Consider the following 6,242-nt stretch of genomic DNA (forward strand, 5'->3'; position numbering starts at 1 on the left):
CAAGTCTCAAATAACTTCTATGGGATGGACCAGTGTGTCCCTTTACATACTTTGACAATTTTTCCTGTCTGCTTTTAAATTTCTATTTATCACTGGGATTGAGCAATTTGATTATAATGATACATGATGTAATTTTATTCAATGGTACTTGTGCTTGAGGTACATTGAACTTCTTGCATCTGTAGGTTTATAGTTAACATCAAATTTGGAAAAAAATGTTGTCGTTATTTTTCCAAAGATCCTTTTTAATGCACTACCCTCATTACTCATGTTTTCTTCTCTCCTTCAGGGACTTCAATTAAACATATATTAAGCCACTTGAAGTTGTCCCACAGATTACAGATTATTTGGCTTAATTTTTTTAATCCTCTTTTGGTTTCATTTCAGATAGTTCATATTACTATGGTTTCACAATGAATAATCTTTTCTTCTTTAACATCTAATCTGCCATTAATCCCATGCAGTGCAGTTCTTATTTTATACATTGTAGCTTTCACCTCTAGAACAGTGATCCAGAGTGTTGTTATATCTTCCGTGCCTCAAATTAGCTTTTACAATATGTGGAATACAGTTTTGATATTGTTTTAATGCCTTTGTGTCTGTTCTGGATCCATTTTAATAGACTAATTGGTCTCCTTATGGCTCCTATTTTCCCACTTGTTTGTATGCCTAATATTTCTGATTGGATGTCAAAAATTGTTACCTTCTCTGGTGTTGGATATTTCTGGAGTCCTATCAGTATTCCTGAGGATTTCACGAAACTGACAAAAGACACAAATCCACAGGTATATGATGAGTTAATTATGACAAGCTGCATAAATAAAAAGAAGAAATCCACACCTAGGTAAATCCTATTCGGGGATGCAGATAAGATAAAATCTCATTCTGAGATACAGTTATTTAAGAACAGAGTTTTAAAGTGTTTATAGATGTAAGGGGTAGAAGTGCAGATTTCTTCCATGCATATATTGCATAGTGGTGACATCTGGGCTTTTAGTGTACCCATCGCCTGAATAGTGAACATTGTACTGAATACGTAATTTTTCAACTCTCACCTGCTTCCACCCTCGCACCTTTTGGAGTGTCCAGTGTCGTCTTATTCCACTCTATATGTCCATGTGTACACATTGTTTAGCTCCCACTTATATGTGAGAACATGTGGTATTTGACTTTTTGTTTCTGAGTTATTTCACTCAGGATAATGGCCTCTATCCATGTTGCTCAAAAGATATGATTTCATTCTTTATTATGAATGGGTAGTATTACCTTGTGTATATGTGCTACATTTTCTTTAACTGGTCCTCCACTGATGGATGCTTAGGTTGATCCATTATCTTTTCTGTTGTGAATAGTGTTGTGATAAACATACAAGTGCAGGTGGTTTTTGATATAATTAATTCTTTCCCTTTGGGTATACACCGATTAGTGGAGTTGCTGAACCAGATAGTGGTTCTGTTTTTAGTTCTTTGAGAAATCTCCGTACTGTTTTCCAGAAAGATTAGACTGATTTACATTCCCAGTAGAATTCCCCTTTCTCCACATCTTCACTAAAATCTCTTGTTTTTAGACTTTAATAATAGCCATTCTGATTGGTCTAAGATGGTATTGCATTGTGATTTTAATTTGCCTTTCTCTGATAATTAGTGATGTTGAGCATTTTTTCATGTTTTTTGACCACTTTTGTGTCTTCCTTGTAAAAATGGCTGTTCATATCCTTTGCCCACTTTTTAATGGGCTTATTTGGTTTGACTTCCTTGTAGATTCTGGATATTAGCCCTTTGTCAGATGCATAGTTTGCAAGTATTTTCCCATTCTGCAGGTTGTATATTTACCCTGTTGATAGTTTCTTTTGCTGTGCAGAAGTTTAAGTTCCATTTGTCTATTTTTGTTTTTGTTGCAATTGCTTTGAGGACTTGGTCGTAAATTATTTGCCAGGCCAATGTCCAGAAGAATTTTTCCTAAGTTTTCTTCTAGGATTTTTATAGATTTTGGTCTTACGTTTAGGTCTTCAATCCATCTTGAGTTAACATTCGTATATGGTGAGAGGTATTGGTCCAGTTTCATTCTTCTGCATATGCCAATCCAGTCTTCCCAGCACCATTTATTGAAAAGGGTGTCATTTCCTTAGTGTATATTTTTATGGACTTTGTGTCTTCATTTCTGAGTCCTCTACTCTGTTCCATTAATCTATATGTGTATGTTGGTACTACTGCCATGCTGTTTTGGTTACCATACCCTTGTAGTATAATTTGAAGTCAGGTGATGTGATGCCTCCTACTTTGTTCTTTTAGCTTTGGATTGCTTTGGCTAGTTGGGCTGTTTTTGGGTTCCATGTAAATTTTAGGATTTTTTTTCTAATTTGATAGAGACTGTGTTGGGTCTGTTGATTCCTTTGAACAGTATGATGATTTTTAACAATGTTGATTCTTTCAATCCATAAACATGGGATGCTTTTCCATTTGTTTGTGTCATGTATGATTTCTTTAATCAGTGTGTTGTAGTTCTCCTTATAAAGATCTTTCACTTCTTTGGTTAAATATATATCTAGGTAATTTTTTGTAGCTATAATAAATGAGATTGCCTTCCTGATTTGGTTCTTGGCCAGATTGTTATTGGTGTATAAGAATGCTATTGATTTCTGTACATTAATTTTGTATCCTTAAATGTTACTGAATTTATTCATCAAATCTAAGAGTTTTTTGGTGGAACCAATAGGGTTTGGCAGTGTCCCCACCCAAATCTCATCTTGAATTGTAGCTGCCATAATTCCCATGTGTTGTGGGAGGGAGCTGGTAGGAGATAATTGAATCACGGGGGCAGCTTTCACCATACTGTTCTCATGGTAGTGAATAAGTCTCACGAGATCTGACGGTTTTATAAGGGGAAACCCCTTTCACTTGGCCTTCATTCTGTCTCTTGCCTGCTGCCATGTAAGATCTGCCTTTTGCCTTCCACCATGATTGTGAGGCCTCCTCAGCCATGTGGAACTGTGAGTCCATTAAACCTCTTTTTGTTTATAAATTACTGAGTCTCAGGCATGCCTTTACCAGCAGTGGGAAAATGGACTAATACAAGTCTTTACGGTTTTCTATACAGAATATCATTTCACCAACAGAAAGGGAGAGTTTGGGCTCCTTCTTCTCCAATTTACATTCCCTTTATTTCTTTCTCTTGCCTGATTGCTCTGGCCAGGACTTTCAGTACTATGTTGCATAATAGTGCTGAAAGTGGGCGTCCGGGTCTTATACCAGTTCTTAGAGGGAATACTTTCAACTTTTCCCCGTTAGGTATGATGCTGGCTGTGGATTTGTCATGTAAGGCTTTTATTATGTTGATGCATGTTCCTTCTAGTTTGTTGAGAATTTTTATGATGAAGGGAGGCTGAATTTGATCAAAAGCATCTATTTAGATGATCATTTGGTTTTTATCCTTAATTCTGTTCATGTGCCGTGTCTCATTTATTGATTTGCATCCCTGGGATAAATCCCACCTCATCAGGATGCATTATCGTTTTGATGTGCTGTCGGGTTCTATTTTCTGGTATTTTGTTGAGGATTTTTACATCTATATTCACAGGGATATTGATCTGGGGTTTTATTTTTTTGTTGTGTCTTTGTCTGGTTTTGGTCCCAGGGTGATACTGGCCTCATAGAATGAGTTAGAGAGATATCCCCCCTCTTCAATTTCTTGGAATAGTTTCAGAAGGATTGGTATTAGTTCTTCATATGTTTGGTAGAATCTGGCTGTGAATCCATCTAGTCCTGGGCTGAGTGCAGGGCATCCACACAACAAGTGAAGCCACTTCCGACAGCGGAGAAAACAATTGCAGGGACAGAAGCGGACCAGGCTCCGTGTGGTCTGCTTGGAGCCATCTCGGCTTCACAGAGCTCACTGCCCACTGCCTCTGACAGCCACACCCAGGGCCTCCGCCCCTGCCCTGGCCAGCTGGGGTGTGTCCTCTCCACTGCAGACACAAGCGCCCCCCTTCTCTGCGGCCCTCAGCTCTGCGACGCCGTCCTCTCTCTGGTCCTCCGTGTCTCTGCCAGGCATGGGCTCCCGTCCACATCTTTTCTGCCCAGCACACTGTCCTGTTGCCGTGTCCCCGCATCCTTCTTCCCTAGCATCGGCTGTGGAACTGAGGTAGCAATGGCTGGCATATTAAGAATGTGCTTCAAGCAGCTCTGCCTAGGGCTGAACACCCCCCATGTGGCTTCCCCTCCTCATCAGCATCTGACCAGTGGCAACAGTGAGGCCACAAGGCTCAGCTGCCCTTCTCTGGGTCACAGGTGTGTGATGGTGGAGCCAGAGTCGCTCCCTGGCAGCAAGACCCAGAACCTGCACTTTCATTCCATGTTCCACAGCAATTCCAACCCCAAAATTGAACTTGGCTTCTTTAAACAATATAACCAGATGCAATCATAGCCCAAACACACAAGGCACGTGCACACACACAGGTGCAAACACACACACATGCACACACACAAAGACACACGGGCACAGGCACACACAGGCACATAGGCACGTGCACACACACGCAAACACACAGACATGGGCACATGAACACATCCACACACAAGCACACAGGCAGGTGGACATACAGGTGCAAACACATGCACACATACAGAGACACAAGCACACGCAGACACACACTCGTGCAAACACACAGAGACACACAAATACACACACAGCTGAACATAACGCAGCTGAGCACATACCAACATACATACACCAGCATGCATACTCACACATACAGGTGCATATTCACACACAGGAATACACAAACACGCATGCATGTGCACACACGTGCACACCCACATCCCCACAGACATTTTACCTAAGCTGCCAAGGACCCGTGGGAGCGGCTTCAACACCCCCATCAGCCTTCCCAGGCCCCACACCCAGGCAGGCACGTCGTTCCTTCAGCAACAGGCGTCACACTGACCACCCCCTCAGGCCCCATGCACCCAGGCTGTAGCTTGTCCCCAGCCCAGGACCCACACAGGAGCTGCTTAGGGTTCTCAAGGGGCCGTGACTACTCACCTGCTGTGGGCCACACAGGAGCTGCTTAGGGTTCTCAAGGGGCCGTGACTACTCACCTGCTGTGGGCCACACCCCCACGGGGCCCAAAGAAGCTGCTCAGCCCATAGGCCATCCAAGGACATTCAGCTGCCAGGGGTGGGTGGACGCCTGACAGGTCCAGCTGCAGGCCTGGTGGGAGCGGCCCCACCTCAGCTGCTGGGACCCAGCATCCCCATACTTGGCGTCGGAGGCCTTTGCATGTCTGCTGCTGTCTGTCCCCAGGAGTCCATTCCTCCCCCCACTCCCTGTGCCTCCAACTTCAGCATGGGGCCTCCCAACGGACCTGGGCTCCTGTCCTGGTCTCCCACTGCAGACCCGGATGGTCCAGTGTCTCCCGCCATCGCTTCCGTCCAGGGCTTCCAGTGCTACCTAACATGCTGTGTTTGTCCTGCCCAACCTCCACTGTCAGCCTGAACCTCTGCCCACAAAACCCAACGCCAAACCCAGGCAGGGTGGGCGAGGGTGCTGGGCGCAGGGGCTTGTCCCTGAGAGCCGGCCTCCTGCTATGTGACAGCTGCCTGGCCTGGTGCTCCCAGCTGCGGACACAGAACCTGTGCAGAAAGCCGTGGAAACAGCCGCAGGCAGGCGCCTCGGTGAACGCTGCTGGTCACTGGTGCCGCGCCACTGGTGGGGCTGGGAAAAGCTTTGGTGCTGGGGGGGTAGTGCCCCCCACCCAAAAAATTCACATCGACCCAGAACCTGAGTGTAAGACCTTTAAAATAGGATCTTTGTAGATGTAATTCCATTAAAGATTTTGAGATGATCCCGGCTTATCCTGGTGGCCCTTAAATCCAGTGACAGGTGTCCTGATAAGCAAAGGAGGAGACAGACACAAACTCTGGGAAGGAGGCCCCGTGAGGACAGGGGCAGAGGTGGAGCCATGCGGCCACCGCCCAGGACCGCCTGGAGCCACAGAAGCTGGAAGAGGTGGGAACCTCCTGAGCGCACAGGCCTTGATGTCGGACTTCTGGCCTCCTAAGGCATACGAGGGAACCCCTGTTGTTCAACCCATTTGTAGTGATTTTCTCAGGAGCCCAGGAAACATCTCAAAACCGGACACTGTGCGTGGATCACATCATTGGCTGTGCGTCAGTTTTCAGTAATTGCCCTGCGCTGAGCGGATACCCGGTGGCCGGTGGGGCCTGCGCGGAACCGGCCTTGTA

The sequence above is a fragment of the Chlorocebus sabaeus genome, chromosome 4 (genome assembly GCF_047675955.1).
Source record: "Chlorocebus sabaeus isolate Y175 chromosome 4, mChlSab1.0.hap1, whole genome shotgun sequence".
Classification (NCBI taxonomy): domain Eukaryota; kingdom Metazoa; phylum Chordata; class Mammalia; order Primates; family Cercopithecidae; genus Chlorocebus; species Chlorocebus sabaeus.